Source organism: Larimichthys crocea, chromosome XIV (assembly GCF_000972845.2).
Source record: "Larimichthys crocea isolate SSNF chromosome XIV, L_crocea_2.0, whole genome shotgun sequence".
NCBI classification, from domain to species: Eukaryota; Metazoa; Chordata; class Actinopteri; family Sciaenidae; genus Larimichthys; species Larimichthys crocea.
In genome coordinates this window covers 11,736,813-11,757,951 of record NC_040024.1, presented here as the reverse complement: position 1 = coordinate 11,757,951, position 21,139 = coordinate 11,736,813, and the positions used below count along the sequence as shown (strand labels likewise).

At 41.3% G+C, this 21,139-nt stretch overlaps 1 protein-coding gene across 2 annotated transcripts in view; it reads left to right on the top strand.

The window, feature by feature from the left end:
* Window positions 1-21,139, top strand: part of serpinh2 (serine (or cysteine) peptidase inhibitor, clade H, member 2) — a 99,193-nt gene that overhangs the window by 57,475 nt on the left and 20,579 nt on the right. Inside the window, exon 1 of one of the 2 annotated variants that reach the window (XM_010738765.3) lies at window positions 14,046-14,061. The exons of the other annotated variant lie outside the window; for it this stretch is intronic. The gene's annotated coding sequence lies outside the window, so the exon portion shown is untranslated. Of the gene's footprint in view, window positions 1-14,045; window positions 14,062-21,139 lie in introns of those variants that run through there. 2 annotated transcript variants of the gene reach the window in all.

Genomic DNA, 21,139 nt, shown 5'->3' with positions numbered 1-21,139 from the left:
TTCCTTTCTTTGTTGTACATCATATTCTGAGGATTCTGTTGAATTCTAATGAGTAAAACATGTGCGCTGCAATACAAAACAGTATTAAAGTGTACCTGAGGAAGGTGAAATTCAAGAAGCACCCTGAAATGACACCTCTAGGTCAAGTCAGAGCAGTTGCTTTGCGGTCTTGCACTTTGGCTGAATACAGAACTACTGTATGTGGCATGGAGTCCTGAAAGCCCTTCATTCTGGGACAGTGTGCCCTTTTTAAATAATGTAACCTTCAGAATGTGAGAGTTGACTGGTTGCGCTATTCACTGTACTCATTTTAAACGCTCACTTCAAAACATGGCCCCAGGGGCCTCATTTGAGTATGGACAGTGCTTCACAGTCAACATTTGACCTTTTAAAGCCCCAAATGGTTTTTCCTCAGTTATTTCACTGTTGCATATGCACGTTTTCCCAAAGGATATGGATTGCAGATGGCAAATAGCTTTCCGGATTGTTTTCATTTAGATTTTCCCCAGCGCTTTCAATTCAGTTCAAAACTTGATTTGTAACCTACTATTATCAAAATAAGACAAAATGGAAAGCAGACTTTTCTAACTTAAAAAAAAAACCCAATTCATACTTGTGAGTCAGTTTTCTTAACGACAGTCCTTCTCGTAAGAGGCAAGTCAATCACCGTGAGAAAGAAGCTCCGCATGTTTTTTATCATCTGTGACATTGTCACGCTGCTTCCCACGCAATTTGTGCCGCATCCATCTTGTCTTGTTTTGTTGGTAATCTTCTGTCTGTGTTCCCTGTAATATCAACGCAACTGTTCGACACAACAAAATTGGACCACACACTGTGCTGGATATGTCCTCATGGAGGCAAACACACCTTTTAAAAATTGCACTTTTAGAATGGATGGAAAGAATAATCTCTTTCTCAAAAGTCAGAGATAAAAATGTTTCTGTCAGGGAAGCAGAGTGACCTCTTCAACTCTTCCTGGCATTTTGGAGGAAATAACTTTTTTGGCTTATCACCTCCACCCTAAAGGGATTTCCACCCTACTGAGCCCATGCAACCATATGATTTCAATCTCACCCGATATACTGATAGGGATGAAAAAATATAATATTGCTGCATCCTGTAGCAATCACATAATTCTGTATGTACTGTACTGTACGTACTGATGTATTTCCCCACACTGGGGCAAAAGAAGCCACCATCACAAGGGAGAAAAAAAATAGTTCTCATAACCAAAGAAAGTGTTTATTACAGATCTGCAAGGAGGAAAAATGCATTTACACCAGCCATGGCTGAATCTGTATGCTAATTTGTCTCAGAGCGTTACACGGGACTCACACCGAACGCGGAACAGAAGCGGAACGGAAGCGGAACGGTACTTTGCCCGGTGTCAACTCACACCGAACGCGGAACGGCAGCGGAGCGAGCCGGCCGTATTCACGCGAGATCACGAGATCACGCGAGAATCCTGGACATACCCGAGACCCCGCGATAAACAGTGTATAAAGAAAACAACAACAACAAACAGCTGACTTTGCTTCTCCGACGTGGAGCAGATTATAAAAAGCATCTGTTGTGTCATAAATGATTGTGTGTTGTTCCACTTCAACAATTAGTCTCTCGTCGAGACCCTTTGATCGATCTTTGATCACCTGGTGCCACCGGTCATGACGTCACGTTGATGTGAAGTTGTAAAAAGCTACATGAACTGAGTATTGTGTTTTATTTTGAAAGGGGGCGGAAGTTTATTACGTTGATTCAAGGCCCGGTTTCCTGTCTGGTGCGCAGTGCTCTGTTGAAATTTACGAGGTTCAGCCGCGGCTCGCGGAAGAAATAGAAATCTTGCGGAAAGCTCGTGCCGTGGCGCGGAGAGCCGCTTCTGGGACGCTGCTGATCCGCGCCCGGTGTGAGTGCTCTCATTGACTAGACTGGATTCTATTTGCTACGGTGACCGCGGCGGTGCCGTTCCGCTTCCGTTCCGCTTCCGTTCCGCGTCCGGTGTGAGTTGGCCTTTAGTGTGAGGGATTCTCTCAGACTATGTGAGACAAACATCCACCTACTCCCGATGGCCTCGATGTACATTTTACGCCACAAAAATAGCAACACTTTCACCTAGCGGCTAGAGTTCGTGGCACGGACACATGGAGGACACACGAAGACACATAATGTAGAGAGGAATGCAGTGCTAAGGTTTTGAGATCTACACCGCTAAGATTTCAGACTACACCCCAGTAGAGTGAAAGTGAATAAAGTTTCACTTGTGTTGCTCATAGAAAAAAGAAAAAAAAAGATATAATCTACAGACCTCACATTTCAAAAGAACTCCCTTCTACTGAAGCTCTTAAAGCTGTTGTCACTTTGGTCTGTGGCTTGTCCTCAGGCAACTAAGACACTTTTTTTCCGGTATCAGGTTTCTGTTTCTGTCAGTTGTTTTTAAATGTATTCTTTTGAAAGCCGTTAGCAACACAAAGAATACTTTATCCACCCCCGTGTGTTGGGGTGAAAGCAGAAATCTCAGACACAGACACGTCCAAACCTGGGCAAATAAAACCAAAGTATCAGCATGACTCAGTACTAGTTGTCATTTGGGTGAATCGACCCTTTATTTAGAGGTCACTTGCTTTCTAATGCCTAATGCATTGATTGTCAGCATTGTTATAAAGCTCAGGTGCCACATGACAAATGACTGATTATACCCCTCTGATAAATCTGCAACAACAAAGAGTTATTGAAACGTATTGCCTATAGAATAACACTGATTGGCAGACTTATTAAGAAGCTCAGGTGCGGGGTGGTAGTGTGCTTAATAAATGGGCCCTAGCGATGTCAGATGCCCATCAGGGTACAATAGAGGGGGGTGACAGGGCTGGGCTGTCCCATCAGTCACAGTGCGGCGGGGGGTCAGAGGTGACCCTGGCACCCCATCTGGTTCAAGACACACAGATAGCGGAGAGGAGGAGGAGGAGGGGAGGGAGTGTGATGTTGCCAATTGGGGGGTTTGGCACAATTATTTCTTATAAAGATAGATACAGAGATGTGGAGCCTGATGCAAGCACACCAGTGTGTATATGTTCATCGGAAGACACACATGAACACACACTCTACATCTGTAGTGTGTAACTAGAGCAATCCACACACACACACACACATACATTATCTCCCAGAGGGGTGGGGTCAGATGTGATCTGTCACACAAGCCGCTTCAATTGTAACAGATGGACGCACACACACACCACACACACCACACACACTTCCACATACACAGTCTCGTGTCTCAGTGAGGCTGGCAGGGTCCTGACCCGTGTGACCAGGCTTGCAGACCAGGCAGGCATATGGGCCAGAAACCCAGGGGGGACCGAGATAGACAAAGAGCTGTTTGGCACTGTTAGAGGATAAACGCACATAGTTTACCCAGCTTTTAAGTCGGGAAATGAAGTTTACACACCTTTTTTCTTTTTGCACAGCAAAATTGTTGTTTTTTTTTCCAGATAAGTTCTTTGCAAATGCTGCCAGCCTCCTTTTTTGCTACATACTGCTCTTGTTTTGTTTAAAAGAAGAAGTCAAGCACGACCCGATGCTGATATGAAAGTGTTTTTGTTTGTTCAGGCTGGGACTGGGACGAAGCAGGTGCTGGTGGTGGTTGGCATTGTAAGCTTGGACGAGGAAGGGCATACATGGGTAGGCATCGCTGGGTCCAAATTAACATGGGCCGGCTCACCTGCTGCAAACTGTGTAATTTATATCTCACATCAGTGAGTCTAATTCCTTTGTACTTCTTTTTATATATAGTCATTTTGTTTTTTGCCGTGGGGCAGTAAAACTGGCAGATGGCTGAAAACAATCCGTGCCTGTTTCTCTCTTCATGTTTCTCACCTAAAGATGCATATTCATGCACACGCACACACGGCAGTACGGGGACACGTGAAGCTATTTGTATGCCTGTTTTGTCTTGTTGGATATGTCGCCATAAAACCTTAAAGAAACAACATAGCAGTCTAACCAGTTCTGCTCGTCTTCTAGAGCTTGTTGTTGGTCCAGAACAGACTTACGAGACTATGTTTCATAGAATAAGATGTCAGTATTTCAATTAAAACACAAATTTACTCCTTCAAGGATAGTTTTTAGAACATGTTTTTCCTTGTCGAAAGCTTTTTGATTCTATGACTAAATAAACCGAGTAGCTTAGCTTAACATAAAGACTTTGTAGGAGCCATGTATTGATTCCTGTTTGTATTAGTCCTCCAAGCCACAGGGGCATTGTCAAGGTTGTCGAGGGTGCTCCATGTAATTTAAGTTCATGCCAATGTCACCAGTTATTGCTAATTTGGTAGAGAAGGGAACACTTTTTGGTTGTGCTCGGACGTCATCATCTGTATTTATTGGTATCATTTATATTTTTTGCAGAAAACGTATTGGAAGTGACGGACACTACAGCATATGGACATCAGAAAGAAACAATCATATGATATTATGAAGTGTTAGTAAAGACATTTTATGAGTGAACATCTAAACAAGTCAGCCAAATTAGGAGCCAGTCCTAAAGTATAGGACTTAGAAAAGCGAGAGTTGCATTATGGAAAGTGTAGGATTCAGTGTTTCTGGAGTTTGCCTCATGCCACGACCTAACAGTGAGGATATATTGGACTACAGCTGAGTCTTGCTGTTTTAAAAGGCGAAACCAGTCTAGACACCCAGTGTCCCACACTCTGCCCCGCAGTTTATTTTATCTGGTTTCATTTGTACATTGCTTTCCCAAGTGCCTCCTGTCTAGATTGTTTTTAGAGAACCAGCCTGGTCTGCATTCTACTGATCGTCAGCAACCTTCACCTGTGATCTTATCTTATCAATACAGATTAGCCTTCTCCTCACATTTACCGTCTATCACTCCATCTATTCACTGTCTCTCTCACACACACACACACACACATACCTATCGCTACATGTGATTTACGCACAGTCGATCAGCTTGAAATCTCTTCACTCCCTATTTACTCCCGACTCGTGTGTATGCATGAATTTAGACACACACACACACACACACACACACACACACACACACAGACCTGTGAGATGTGCACAGGAACAAATCACCAGCTGCCAGCGATAAATGAAGATATAACCACTCCTGGCCGCCATGTACCTCCAGCAGTGCCGCTTAATCCTGCCGTAGGATCTAATGTGGATGGACTTCCAGTGATGGAGAAAGACATGCGCTAACAAACACATCCACTCCAGCTAACAGTGATTGACATTAGACGGCACAAAGCTTCATCTGTATGAGGTTACACAAACAAGCTGGCCAACATGTGGAAATCCACAAATCTTATTACTAAAGCTGCATTCACTTTCTGTGCTTAAATAATTAAAAAGATTCCTAGTTGTTGTTTTTTTTTTTTCCAGTTGCTGCCAAATCTTTGATGATCATCACTGAATTACATTTTGCCAAGACAGAACTTTATGATTCCATGTTCGTGACGCATCAGACAAACACACTGAATGATTGAATGAATGGTGAACCTAACCCTTAAACTCATCATTTGTTAAACTCATTTTTATTGAATTTAATTAAATGCTAACACCAGCCTGGCATCATGCGAACATACTGATGTTACGCAACATTTACCCTCTTCTTAGTTTAGCTTTGAACGCTAACATTTGTTCATTTGTACGAGACACAAAGTACAACTGAGGCTGTATTCATCAAACACACAAAAAAACAGTTAAAGATTAAACTTTATCTTCTCCTTCTTCAACTTCTGTCTGTTTTCAAATTTAATGGCAATCCATCCAAAAGTTGTTCAGGCACTCAAAACTACAAATGTCAAGCTCACTGTGGCGCCAGACAAAATGTCAGATGATCGTCAAAGTCATTAGGATACATCATCAGGGAATGGTGGATGTCTGCACACATCTTTTTTACCAATCCATCTGGTACAAGCAGATGATGAGATACTACACCGGATAAGTGAAAACTTAGACCTGCTAGTGGTGCTATATGAAAAGCCAGAGGATCACCAAAGTCAATAAGATTCATCCCCCCGAGGATGTGCCTGCACAACGTTTCATGTGAGTCCATCCTATAGCTGCTGAGATGCAGTGCAGACCAAAGTGGTGGACAGACAGACAAGTGGACAAACGTTTCCCTCCCCGAGGCCGCTGGCATGGCTAAGAAAGCTCGCATGGATCCTTCTCTCTCTTCCTCCCTCCCTCCTTCTCCCTCTGTCATTCTCTTTTGTTCCCTGTCCTCCCTCTGTCGGGGTCTGTCACCGTTGCCTCCATCTGCGGAGAGCAGTGATCATCGTTAATGACAGGCGGGCTTTAATTAGCCAAGGGTAAACAATTAACACAACAGCACACACACAAAAAAAACATTTCAATGCAAATCACATCCTCCGATGATAAAGTGTGGCAACAATATCAATGAATACATTTGCCTGTAATTAGGAATACCTTCTAGGTTATTTCCGCTCGTATGTGTGCAAGCATATGCCTGCAAATGATTGTATACGTGTGTTGTCTTAATACATTCCTTTAAAACTATTTTCCTTTTCCACTTTGCTGGCCTTTTGTGTGACTCAATCATTAATGCTTATAGAATTGCTGTTTCAGTAATGGATGTCTCAGAGTAAAGCCATAGAAACTACAATCAAATGAGGCTGAATGGGCTGCAAATGAATAGGAAAACAGCGTTCTCTGTACGCCTATATCTCTTTACTCGACATGTTTTTAAACACATCTTGTTTATTATATCCAACGCGGAGAAGACGGCTATCTGCATTTAATCAAAGAGACAGTTCACGACAGAGCGTGCAAAATGAAAAGTGGCCGGCTGCCAAGAATAGCACACAGTGACACAAGTTTCATTGTATGTGGAAATACATCCAGCCTTGAATTGCAATTACATTGTTAAGAACAGGACAAAGAATTACAGGCGGAAGGAATTAAGTCGTATTAGTCCATCTGTCATTTATGGGTTGTCAGACCCTAGAGAACATCTTCTCTCTGTTGGTGATTTGGTATGATGAGCCTCTCCATATGCATCACACTCCCCAGATCCCTCAGTCACGGATGAAATACTGGACTCCAGCATCCCAATAGCGTAATATGATGTCTGGCTAACAAATTAATGACAGACAAATGGCATCGATCCTTGAATTCACTGGCTTTGTGTTAATTGCTACAGAGTAAGTAATGGGTCTTGGCTAAATCTCTGCTAAAGGCCATTTGCACGTAAATGATCAAAGTTCCCGTGTGGAATGAAACAAGGGGCTACAGCGGTGCTTTTCCACTTTCATTCTTTCTTCTTTCTTAAAAGAGGCTTTAGTAAATGGCGTGGAGTGAAAACGGCGCTGTTGACACAATAAATAATTTGTCATCTTCAGGCGGTGATACTCCAGGTTTTTACTGCAAATAAATTGAAATGCCTTCTCTGGTGTGGCAATACAGCAGCTGATAGACCTGTTATAAACCAGACCTGAGCAGAAATGTCATTCCGAGAAAATGTTGCCGTACTTATCTGGGTCAATCACTAACATATATGTCACCTTGTTTTGACCTGTAATAGTAGAGACTCCCTTTGGGCCAGTCATTGTGATATAAAAGGCAAAAAAAAAAAGAAAAAAAGAAACGGCCAGATGTATAAATGATGTGTGCGGACAGAAGAAGAATACTTTTCCACACAGAATCTGGTATTTATTGTTAAAAATGTGCATACCTTCACGCATGCTTCACACCATGTGTGACACTTCATTTGAAACCACAGACTTTTCATGACATCATAGCTTTCAACAACAGCCTAAACTCACTTTCGATAACATTTATAGCTGTGCGAATGAATACCTCTTTCTACAAGCTTGATTTTTACTACACCCCCACCCCCACCCAAATTATACAGTGTCGTGAGAACAAAAAAAATCATAAATTTGACCCACTTATGTATCATTATTCTTATTAGTAGGCTGTTACGGATCGCAGTACACAGTATACTGATACATGGCTGTGTGTAATTTCATCTGCAATGCCAGTGCCAGATGAAGAATGGAATGAGTCTGGGTTATGTCCAAACAAGATTAAACAGGGAGTGTTGACATAAATAATTTTGGGAATGGGTGTTAGGCTTTCACAATGACTCACCCGCATAAATCTGCCACGATGATTAGATATTTCAGCTCTTGTGCATATGCAGATGTTTAGTCTTGTATGGTGTTTTAAGCATCTGGCCCCAAGAAAAACAGCGGCGAGGTGTGTAGTTGTACAAATCTTGCCTGTGAAGCCCTATGTCTAATATGAGTGTGCGTCTCATATTTCACCTTTCATCGTGGTATCATCTTGAACCAAAAAACCTGTGTTTTGTCTCCATCTGGATTTCCTGCGTTGTCAAAATTAGCACTTTGATTTCGGCCCACATCGACTCCATCGCTTTAAGGGCTAAAATCACTCCCCCCTTTTTTCTTTTTATTCCATGTTTTTCATGGCATCTCCATTTTGGCCCTGTTCTCCCACCACACCCCAACCCCACACCCCTCTCCTCTCTCTCTCTCCCTTTCTCCATTCTCTGGAGTAATTGCATTGATAGTGAACAGTGCTGCTAATTAATTATGCAACAGCCGAAAATTGAGGTGAGAGCGAGGGATGAGAGGAGGAGAGATGAGGCTTGTGCCAAATGGTCTACAGTAGAGAGAGACAGGGAGAGTGTATGAAGTACTTTGAGGGGGAAAAAAGCCAGATGGGAAGCAGAACAAAGGAAAAGCACAAGAAAATGAGGAAAGGAGGAAGATGAGAGGCGAGGAACGTAACAACCGAGAGGTTATGTTTGTAACGAGGATCTGTCAAAACGGGAAGATATCAACAGTGCGGAGGCAAATCAGGGCTCTCCTACAGAGGAAGATCAGAAGGATGGATGCAAACACTGGTGAAAAAAGTCAAAGGGGGAAATTTCACTGGTGAGAGGCACAGATGTGTTTCTCACACTTAACGTATGTCCCTGTACTCCACAGAGAAAATCCTCTGAGACTGCTACTTCTGATGGACTGGGGAGGGGCAGGTTGAAATGCACTGGTACTGATTAAACACCTGAGTAAATATATTCTAAAATGAACACTGCGATAAGTTTGTCTTTAATAAATCTACCACATTTCCCTGCTCAGGGGATTAGCTGAGTTTTAAGCCATTTAACAGAAGTTTCCAGTAGCATGTGGCAGTCTAACTATTGAAGCTACTCATTAATTTGCACAGCCCTAGCAGCAGGAATTGGCATTTAAATTAATTAACTGTTTAACTTACTCACACTTACTACTGTGTATATATATAATACTGTATATAAAAAGATTAGAAAGATCATCATTATAGCAGTTTATAAGAAATCACTTAAAACATAAAAAATGATGTCCATGCTCTTTTTTTTAACCCTTCTTTTTTTTCATCCTTTTCTTCTGGAATAACATGTTCTTGCAGTTCTTGTTTAGCTTCAGCATAGTTAACAAAAAACAACAACATTATTTTCTATATTGATTAATCTGTTGATCATTTTCTCTTGATGAATCGGTCAGTTACTGTTTCACTGTTTCCCAAAGCCCAAGGTGACGTCCTCAAATGTCTTTTGTTGTCCACAACAAGCCATTTTCCTGTCACAGAGGACAAACAAAAAAAGAATAAAGAAAATATTCATATTTGCAAAGGTAAAATCAGAGAAGTTTTTTCTTAAAAAAAAACTTGATTTGGGAATAATTGTCAGAATAGTTCATCATCATTCAACTCAATCATTTCAACTCTACTCTTGGATTAAGGTTCACTGGAGCCGGGCAGACTCTGAATAGGTCGCCTTTGACTTTTTGACAATTGCCTTTGACAATTTTTTTATATTTTTAAATGTTCTGATGAATTTCTGAGAAACTTTTATCAGCTGTCTGATTACACTCAGGACTGCTGTCAAAAGATGTGTCAAACTTGTTTTAATATTATTGAAGTAGTATTTCACTTGGGGCTTTATTTGTAGTCTTCACTGAAGCTGCTGGGATATAAAACTTCACTTGGAGCTTTAGCTTTCGTATTGTCTGCATCGTCCAGCACATCTGCGTCTCTACTTACTTTACATTCATAGTAGAACTGTCCCTTCCTCTTTCTCACATTGAGGATGTGATTGTCTTGTATAATAAACTGAGCATAAAAGTCAGTTCGGAGTTAACCCGACGTGTAAGAGTAATAAAAAATGCAGTGTCTGCCCGGCTTTACTCATTCATGGTCTTTATCAACAGATGGTTTGTTCAGTTATTCACAGGAAATTTTTCTGAGCACTTTTAGGACTTGTAGTCCAGCTAGAGGTGTGACTTTTTATTTGAAAATGTTCACTACTGTTGATGGAGGAAACAATTAAATACTGAACCTCTAATCATCTTTTCAAATTCAACAGTCTCATTATATTAGTGCAACTGGATATGCCTTTTACTACACTGCAGGGCATATCTGAAATCCATTTGCATGCCCTGTTGCCCAATCATTCACTTTACACCTGACTTTTTTATCTTTACAAAGTGGAGGAAAAAAGCCTTTTGGTTTCCACACTGTAGGTGGAAAAGAATGAAAAGAAATGCAATAAGGCTGACTTTGTAACACACAAGGGACTTCCAGTAATGCTAGTTTGTCACACCAAAGTTACTGAAACCACCTTAATTACACTGCTTATTGTGCTCAGAATAATACAAAATAATTAATTGTTAGATCAAATTTGTTCAAATATTATAATTTGAAAAGTAGACAACTTTATCTGCTGTTGAAGACCATTGGATACAGCTGAAAGCTTAGAATCAAGTAAGATTTCTAGATGAAGAATGAGCTTCAATAGAGAGTAGTGATGTGCTGTTTGAAACAGCTCTCTCTCTCAGTGTTAACTTTGCTACAGCGAGGCTCTTGTTGTGTAGCTGCCAGTGTTCTGACTCCAAAGCTGTTCAATAAAATAGCCGTACCATAATATCATATTTTACATTCATTTGAACTGACATTGAACTAAGCTGCCTCTTGCACATCAGCGTTCGGTAATTGCTCGCTGTGTAATACTGAAAAGGATTTCTATCAGTATCTTTCACAAGTCAAAGTCAAGTATTTTAAAATAGCCGGAGCTCACAGAAAAAAAAAACGATGACCTGCATGAATCAGTTTGGCTTAGACTGAAATATGTTGTCCTCAGATCAGAAAGCTCTTATCTTGCCTATCTCATACCTGTCTGCCTCGTGCGCCACTAATTCTCTGCTTTTCAGTGTTGCACATATTTTACACAAAATACGCGGCATTGCCAATATTATACCAATACATCGCTCTCTTTTGCATTCCCTCGCCTCACCTCGCTCCATTCCACAGACCCCCCCTTTCTCTCCCACTGTCTTCTCCATCTCTGCCGCCCTCTCCAGCTGAAGTGCTGGCTCGACTAATTAAAAGCCTTAATCAGGATTCATAATTAGGTCTAATCAGTGCCTTGTACATCATTCCCTTGCATTCCTCCTTCGCTGGTGGTGAAGGCCGAGATGCTTATGAAATAATTTTGGCAACTTAATGCGTCCAAATGCGGAGCTGGGAGCAGGGCTCCAGTGAAAGGGAAAGAGAGAGGAACATGATTAGGACCAGGCGGCTGATTGCTTCCCCTTCCTCCCTTCCCCCCCTCCTCTGGTTCTCTACTTCACACATTTAGATTTGTTCTCTCTCTTTCTTTCCCCTTCTTATCTTTCTGCTTTTTTTCCTCATATGTATGTGTGTGTGTGTGTGTGTGGTGCCCTCATGACAAGACAGCGGGGTAATAAAGCAGACAGCCTTCCAGATTACAGCTCCCTCCTCTAACTCCGCTGTATCCACCTGCTTCATTACAGCTGAGGCCACAGCACACTAAACCCTGCAACAGCCTCTGTGCTCTTTACTGCCTTCTGTCCACCTGAGCTCTCATCTGTTAGGATTAACGCCCGACACAATACAGTACAGGAACAGAAAATAATTACACTGTTCATTATGCAAAAGGCCTCGGCATAGCTAAGACCACAGCCTTCTGGTTTATTACCATGTCTCTGTGCTGCTCTCATCACTCCTGCAAAGTAGGAATATGATCCCACTGCAAAGGAGCTGCTTCTTTTGAATTTCACTGGTGTGTATCATTGCAGCTCATAGAGTCCTGACCGTGCAGAACGTTTCGCTTGTGCCTCTGTGTCAGCCTCCTGCTGTCGGAATAAGAAATTGTTAAGAGGAGGAAAGAATTTAATCGCCTTCAAAAAGAAAAACAGCAAACAGTAGGAGTCTGAGAAAAAGCTGCATAGAACAGATTTCAGTATGGAGCTTAATGCCCTCTTTGTCTGTGCTGTCAGGACCAGAACACTGAAAAAATATATACCAGGTGCCCAGGTACGTGCTCACGCTGCGGTACACACATGTAATGGCAATTATGATGACAAGGATTTTCCAGCGGGCCATAGAGAAATTCGTCAAAATGATGACATGCATTGTTCTGTGCGAGCTATTAGGCTTATAATGGAGTGGTTACCTTGACGACCGTAAATCAAGCCAGATAGTGCAACAGGATGAGGGTTGTTGAGGGCAAAGAAAAACTAGAATTGGTGCCATTTTCTAAAAAAGGTTGCTTTATTATCCGAGGGTGCCATTTGATGTCCTGTAAGGTGGTCTCAGGATCTGCTTATCTACTGTACAGAAAGAAAAGCACAGCTCACCAAATACACATCAGATTATAGTTCAGTTTCCTTTCACATGAACCATAATTGAAAATCTATTTCATTTTTAATTAGTTTGTTGTAAAGCCAGCTATAATCCATCCTATTTTAATAGAGGGAAGGGCCATGATCGTTCCACTGACAGTGTATAATTAGTGGACAGAGCTTCTGGGATGTGAAGCGAAGCCAACACACAAGTACCCTAAACCTGCATCTTATCTAATGTCCAGAAGGGGCAGCATTATTGGCCTTATGGAGAAATGATCCAATGTCTTGCTTGATTTATTATCTCGGTTCCCTAATGAGTTTATGGTCTCAGTCGCTAGTTTCAAGTCTTCTTCTATACAGCATGATGTTCATTTTGTAAATGATGGTCCCCATTTGGAGTAAAATAGAAGTGTGTGGCTACATTGTGATTGATAACCTTGAAGTCATTCTCAGTGAGTCCACATGAAAGGGCTCATCAAGATTCTCTAACTGTATTGCCTATTTCTTGCCTCAAATGTTTCCAGAAACATATTTTAGTGAACTGGAATAACATGAGAACACTGTTGATTTTTCTCTGCTGGAAAACAGTCAAAACCAAGAGTAAAGTCCATCACGCCAAACTCCAACTGTTGTCAAAAATGGTTGTCCACAAAAGGGGGTGATGTCACAGTGGGTTTACACTTCATTCCCAATGCATCTTTTATGCTTCTGGACTTCTGGACCCCCCTCCCCCCAAAGAGTCTTCAAGTCACAGGAATTCTACCACAAGCCATCTCTCAATAGAAAGGATCTCCTGCAAAGGAAAACAGGAGCTGTCAATACCACCATTTGCAACAGCTATAGGAAACACGTTGGTAAACCAGCAAGGGACCTGGACAGAATAAACACCACAAGCAGATAACATCAGCTGTCTGTTGAACACAGAATTGACTGCGAGGGTGTCAAGGTCATCGACCAGCCATACAAAGATCAAGGAGGCCAAGACCATCCTTAAACTAAGATAGGGGTAACAATCATCCTGCTCTTTTTCATCATGTGACCACATGATGGTGGAGGTTCTTTCTTTTAATCATTGATCTGTCCATACCAGCCATTAAAAGATCCCTTGCTAATGTGCTTCCAATTGAAGAGATGGTGGACAACATCCATAGAACTTTAAAAAAGCTAATGCAGGACTTAAGCAGTCTGAGTTTGAGTTTGAGTCTGAACACTTTTTTGAGTTTTTGTCCCAATTTCTTTTCTCTGTTCTTTTCTTATTTTTTTTCTGGCTTTTTTGTTCTCATTGGGTAGAGACTTCTGAGGAGAGACAGGAAATGGGGAGAGCGAGAGGAGTGGAATCGAAACCTGTGCCGCTGTGGTAAGGACTCAGCACATGGTGAGCTACCAGGGTGGCCCTGTCCCCTATTTCTTCCTTTGGAATCATGATCACAGCAAGCAAAAAAAATGGTTTAATCTAGACACAGGCATGTGAGAGTTGCTTTAAGACAGACTTTCAAAAAATGTGGTCCTTTTCCTTAAGGTCCTGTGATGAACAAGGAGCCAGCTCCATTTGCTGAATGATGATGAAAGCTCCATAAATCGAGCAAGTGCACCTTTGAGTCTCGGTTCTCTACCACATCCTTTTTTTGATGATTGTGCAGCTTACTCACTTCTGACCGGTTACATTTAGCTGGAACGCAACATACATTTTATTCCGCCATATTTGTCTGATGGCTGTAGTTACAAGTTACTTTGGAGATGAAGATTTTATATGCAAATAAAAAGCTCTAAGTATGACATATTAATACAAGTTAAACTACCCAATAGTATATATCTTAGATAAATGTAGCTCTGCCACATTACACTACATTTTAATGCATCAATAATGTAATACTCCTAGAGACTGTTCTTCAAAATAAGTGCATTAACTTTTGAAATGTATCTATATTTTCTTATGCTTTTACTTTTAGTGTGGGACTTTAACTTGCGATAAAGTGTATTATATGTATTGCTCCTTTTACTGAAACGTACTGATTTTTTTTTTCCCCACCATTGGTCCACTGCATTTATTAATGAAATGAAAAACAGAACGTCTGGAATGAGAACTGGATGGAACACAATGCAGGGCCACTTCAGGCAAAGAAATGAATCAGACCCAATCAGATAGCTCTTGTGACATCTGTTATAGCTTGGTCGAAAAAAATGTCATCCAAAAGCTATAAACTTTTCTCTCTTAAGTGGTTGCATTCACGCACGGCTCTTAAAACTGCCTCATCTACAGATAATAATTAATACATGGACATCAAATTAATGCATGGAGTACCTTGGTATAAATGATGTAATCAGTTGAGACAATAGCAGTGATGACTGGAACCCTCCAGTATTTTTAGCACATGTCCACATTTTCCATAATTGTTGTTTCTTTTTGTTGCAAAGATGATGTATTGCCGAGCACAGAGGCCAGTAAAGGCTGCCAGTCTGCTCAGCTGTGCTGTTTTTTATTTATGGTAATTGTTTTTATGTCCTTAAAACTGAATTATTGATGGTAAAATGTTCCACATGGCACCAGTAATCTGCTATTGTTCTGGTCAGTCCCAAGAAGAAAAGAACGTATAGGTCAGACCTACAAAACCCTGCATGCATTTGCTGTTAAAGTCGCCTCTGTGGGAATCTGCAAGAATGTGGATGTGGTGGACAGTGCCCCCTCCAATTAAAACCCTGTGTGCGAGTCTTTTATTGCTCATTGCAGCAGGAGGGGGAGACATGAACTGAATCCGCAGAGCGGCATCACGACACAATGCAATCCAACAGTTTAAAAATTTAAATGTGCTTTTAATAAATGCATGAGGGCTGCACCTGTGGCCACTTTGGAATTACTGTGAAGTAATATTTACAAGCCTCTCGGTGTACATCTTTTGACTTCACGCCGGGTAAGGCTGAAACTAATGTAATTTTGATGAATGCGAACTGAATTAATGCACACACACACACACACACACACACACTTCTCAACTAAATTCCATTAAATGTCTTTTTTTTTTTTAATCACTGTGTTTGTAGTTCTTTAGAGAAAGTAAAGGGCCAAAGTGGAACCATAAACTTGAGGTTTGGCTGGAGGCTTGCTCAAGTGCAAATGAATGTCCCAAAATGTTTGTTTGTTGCATGTGTGTCGATGGATGTTGCTGAGTCCCCCCAAAAATTTTTTGAGTTTAAAGCCTGCGACTGATTTGAAAGAGCCGTCACATGACTCGCTGCAAGGTGGTCTCATGGCCATTCGATGTGACACACACACACACACACACTATGCAGCTGTCTGAGCAGTCATTTCCAGGGATATTAGAGGCCCTATAACACGGTGGGCCATTAACAGCAGAATAATATCACAAGTTGACCCTTGACATTCATAGCAGCTTATATCTCCTTGCTGATAGACGCAGGCTCTGCATATAGCACTCTGTGCTGGAAATGAACCGACATGGAGTGAGAAGAGGACAAAATCCCTCCATCTTAAGCCTCGGTGGAGCAAATAGCAGAGCGGCTTAGGGGGGGGTGGGGAGCGAATGGGGGGGGGGGGGTTGGGACAGAGAGAGAGAGACAGAGAAGCTTTGATAGAAACTGGAGAGAGAGGGAGAGATGATGGGATAATGAGAATAGAGAGAGCAGATTTTTTTTCCCCCCGTTTTTACGAGTTCACAGTTACACTCCCTCTCCTACCTCTACTCTGTCGCCCCAAACCCAGTGTGACAGTGTTGCATTCGACCAGATGACATCACCTGTTGATTTGGTAGCAGAGCCACGTTTTTTTTTTTCTTTTGCTCTTTTTCTATTTTCTGTTTTTTATTATTCTGCCTGTGCGTGCCACTCACCTTGTCTTTCATTACTGCACCATTACTCATGTGCACCCTCTCGCTTATGTTGCCTGTTGCTTACCAGAATTCCCCTATTTTTAGATGTACCTTTTATGTGTGTTCCTGTGTGATTCCCCCACGTCTGTGCCACCCTCCACCTTTCCGAAGCGAAGTGATTAATAAAGCACTGACACTGTTCATTTGCATCTCTCAGTTTCTCAAATCCCCTCCCTTGCCTCGTACTTTGACCTTTTACCCTTTCCCCCTCTGCCTTGCTTCCCTTTCCCACATATTTCAGCTTCCTCCCTCCATTAGCGTGCCCTCAAGCGACGGTGTAACCAGTTTCCCATGAGGCTGAGTGGCAGCCTGACCGACAGGCTACCTAACTTCATCTCTTCCAACCCCTCCCTTCCCCTCCAAAATTTTCCACCCATTTTTCTTCCATCCATCCATCCAACTCCCAACACCCGCAGATGACTCAGAGCCCACCTGCCCTGCAGCCATCATCTATCAGTCAGTCTGAATCACACACACACACACACACACACACACACACACACACACACAATGGATCTCTGTGTGTGCTCCTTTGGAAACACGCGTACAGTAACCGCCATGAAGGACTAAAATGACAGCTTCAGCCCTCAGGGATAGGTTGAACTTCTGTGTGCATGCGTGTGTGTGTGTGTGTGTGTACATGCTCAGGGGTGTCCATGTACATGTAAATGTAGTTATCTCTATAAATATGTATGGTAATGCACAGGGAGTGGTTGTGAATAAAACATGCGAACAGGTGATGGTAGCTCTACTATACTCTTTATGGATGTTAATCTTTGAGGTCGTTACCCGGCTGTGATTGTGAGGACTTCACCATACCCCGTTCAAATGTCAATGCATTCTGCCGTTATGCTAAAGTGAATCCGTGTTGCTAATCTTTATGTTGGGAATTACATTACAATAACAATGATTTTTGAATATGTGAATATTCTGAGGGACATTGTTAAAAGTTCCACAATATAATTTAACCATCAACCATAAAAAGTTTTACAATACAGTTTTACTATAATTAAAAGGCAGCCATTATTCGCCTTGTTATAATAAAACTTTAAAACTTTGCTGAGGGTTATTCATATGCACCCCAATTACTTTTGATTCCGGATACATCACTGATTTTGATAGACTGTTTTTTTTTTTTTTTTTTTTTTTTTTTTTGGTTGACGCGTGTAAACATCATAACCTGCTTAAAATGACCCAGATAAGCTCCCAGTTATGAAAAACCTGATTAACATATCTGGGATACATCAGTATCAGCTTGAATGGGCAGGTAATTATGTATAAACTTAAATTTTTTTTCGGTTTTGAGTTGATTTACAGATAATAGAGACGAAAATAAATAAGATCTAATGTTTTTAACTCACTTATAAATTAGTTGATTTATTTTTTTTGGTCAAAAGAAGATATATAGACTAAATGCCTAATGAGTAAATGGTAACTAAGAAATTCATTTTCAATTTCTACAATATTCAAATAAGAGTAAGAGCAATGATAATGGAGAGCAAATTGAGAGCAAATACCCTAAAGATAATGTTTGTTATTCATAAATTGTCTACTACTACTGCTACTGCATACATACAGAAACTTAGCAGTTTTAAGCGAAGGGAGCATCACTGCTATTGGATGGTTTGCCATTAAATTTGGTTCAGACATGAATTTTTAATAACTTAATTTCCTCTACTTGTCATCTCATGCCCTCATCAGGTCAACATTTGAATTTGTCCAGTACTTTGGTTTATGACCAAATACCAGCACCATAGCATGCTAAGATGTTCCAATAAGATAGTGAACACAGTAAAAATTATACCTGATAAACAACATGAATTGTGAGCATGTTAGTATGTGGAAGAAATATAGCCTCACTACTCACCACCAGAGCTGCTAATGTGGCTGTAGACTCTTAATCTTGTTTTTATTTACACAGACTCAACACACCTCGGAATATTAGCTTTATTTTTCTTCCAAATAACTTTTATTTCTGGAAAAAAATGAAAAGAAAATTGAACAAATTGGACCCAATTTCATTCAAGAGAAGCGGTTGCATTTTGGTTGTCTTCATTACTGACACACTGCACAGTTCTGTATGTGTTTTAGCGGTGTGTAGGAGTGTTTTTTTTTCTTCATCAGACATAACATCATTCCCCTTGACATCTGTCTGCATGACTTAATGATGTGCGAGGCATTTCTTTGTCTATAGGGAGCCAAACTAAAGAGGTAGCTTGCGAGGCACTTTTGGTATAACAATATTAACTTGTATCTCTAAAGACATCACAGATTGAAACCCATTAAGTTGTGTCCCACAGACAATATGTCTGTGTCCCCTTAGAACTTCTAAAAAAAAACATCAACATAGCAGTTTGAAATGGGAGAATTACACTAGATGCAATATTTCAGTGACCATTTGTACAGCTGGACAGTTGGTTTTGCATTAATGTGATCTATGACCTTATCTCTGTTTATGTTAGTAGGGAGAATTATGTTCTATAATTCTCCCTAACAAATTCATGCTTCCCCTTTACCAAGTAAGAATTGTGTGGTCAAATTAAGACATTGTAAAATGCTGGAATGATAATACTAAATAGTATCATGCTTTTTTTGGCTATTTGAAATGTGAGTTTGTTTTTGAAAGCCAGGAATCACATTGCAGAATAATTGCTGAGTGCTTCGTCTTGATCAACAACATTTTAATTACGACTGTTTTGTTTTGCAGGGCAGGAAATATTGTCCTCGTTTTCCCTTTTTATTAAGAACAACATGGCTTACACACAATTAGACAAACTCGTACAAAAATGTTATCTCTCATTTAACCAAAGTGTCAATATGTGTCAGTATCATTCGTCACATGATCATATTTCGGGAGGTCAGCTGAGAAAAGAAGGCAGCGACAGATGAACAAAAATGTCCTGTGGTTTAAAGGACTGGAAAGAGGTACGGGGGAAACTCCCTATGGACTCAAATGAGACAGTGTAATGAGTTGCCAGGGTTTGATACAGTTTTCCCAATCTTACTAATACATTCTGCTGTAGACATTTTCCCAGCTTGCCTCCCTCCTTCCTTCTTTCCTCTCCCGGCCTCATCTCCGTCTCTGTCTCTGTTCCAGCCTATCAGACATGACAGTACCAGCTGGCTGCTGGCAAACTCACAGCCAGAGGATATAAGTTGTGTGTGAGAGTGTGTGTGGGTGGGTGGGTGGTTGAGGGTGTCATCATATCTGGAAAGTGTGTGTCCATATTTCTGACAGTCTTGGGTGTGTGTGTGTGAAGCACATTATATACGAGTTTATGTGCGTGATGCATCAAAAAAAAGCGAACATTTAACGTTCTGGAGTCTGAGCCTCGGTGATCTGAGTCACAGGTGTGTGGCTGTTACTTGGGGGTGTTGTTAAGAGCAATATTTAATTCCTATAAAGATAGTTGTCAACACTTGCTTGAAGCAGCTGTGTACTCACGTAGGTGCTTGGCATTTGCCTTTCTGCCTGACTCACCGAGCACATTAAAAGCCACTTATTTGCCTTTCTTGCTGTGCGGCTGTGTGTCTGTAGAGATGTGTACCCGTGCTTTTGTACTTCTGTGCATTGCACTCAAGTTTGGGTAATTTATAGAAGCCTCTAATGAAAAAAAAAAAAAAAGGTGAGAGACCACCTATTTCTTCAACACACACACACACACACACACACACACACACACAAAGACAGAAAATCAAACACCAACCCCCTTCTGTCTTGGCAGCTCGGTGCACTTTCACAGGGCTGCAGGAAACATTTAAAGCTTATTGGGAACATTCGAGATGAACAGCAGATGTGTCTGTGATTTTGGCACTGTTCAACATGTTCACCCCGACCCCAACCGCCACTGACCCTCCTCACCTTTCTGCTGCTGAAGCCCCCCCTCTCTCTTCCCTGCATCGATTAAATACACATATTCCCTTCTTTCCATCTGTCCAGCCATACCTCCCATTACAGGCAACGCAAGGGGTGGGATCTCTGTCGGGGATCGCACTCATCTCCCACTCCTAAAATCCCATCCAAAATGTGTATTTTCAGATCTTCAGATGAACAGACCTAAACAGACTTTTTGAATGTTGTTCTCTGTTTGCACTTTCAGATTTTTTTGTACTGTCCTTTTACTTTTGGCTCATTTGTTTGCCTCCATCTATCTTTCTTTTCCTTGGCTGATTTTTACGCATTGCAGAGAACAATATATAAATCTGATGAGATTAGCAGCTATTGATACTAAAAAACTGAAAAAGGTCAAGGTCCTGGTGACCTTTAAGTAATCCTGTCAGTTCTTTTATGTGTTCCTCTTTTATTTATGGTCATGGTTTGGCCCAAGATCTCAAGCCAGGATGAAGCTGGAGTTAAGGTACTGCCTCAGTAAAAATGATGGCTGCAGCTTAGCAGCTTGGCCAGACATTAAGTAAGAGCTCTAATTTGAAAAAAAAAACCCTCAAGGGAAGTTGATGTAAACCAACAGGACCCCACGGGCCTGTCCAGACGGGGGTATGAACCAGCTCTCTAGTAGTTGAAACGGGCCAGAACTGATGACAGACAGGCAGACCAGAACTGAGGAGAAC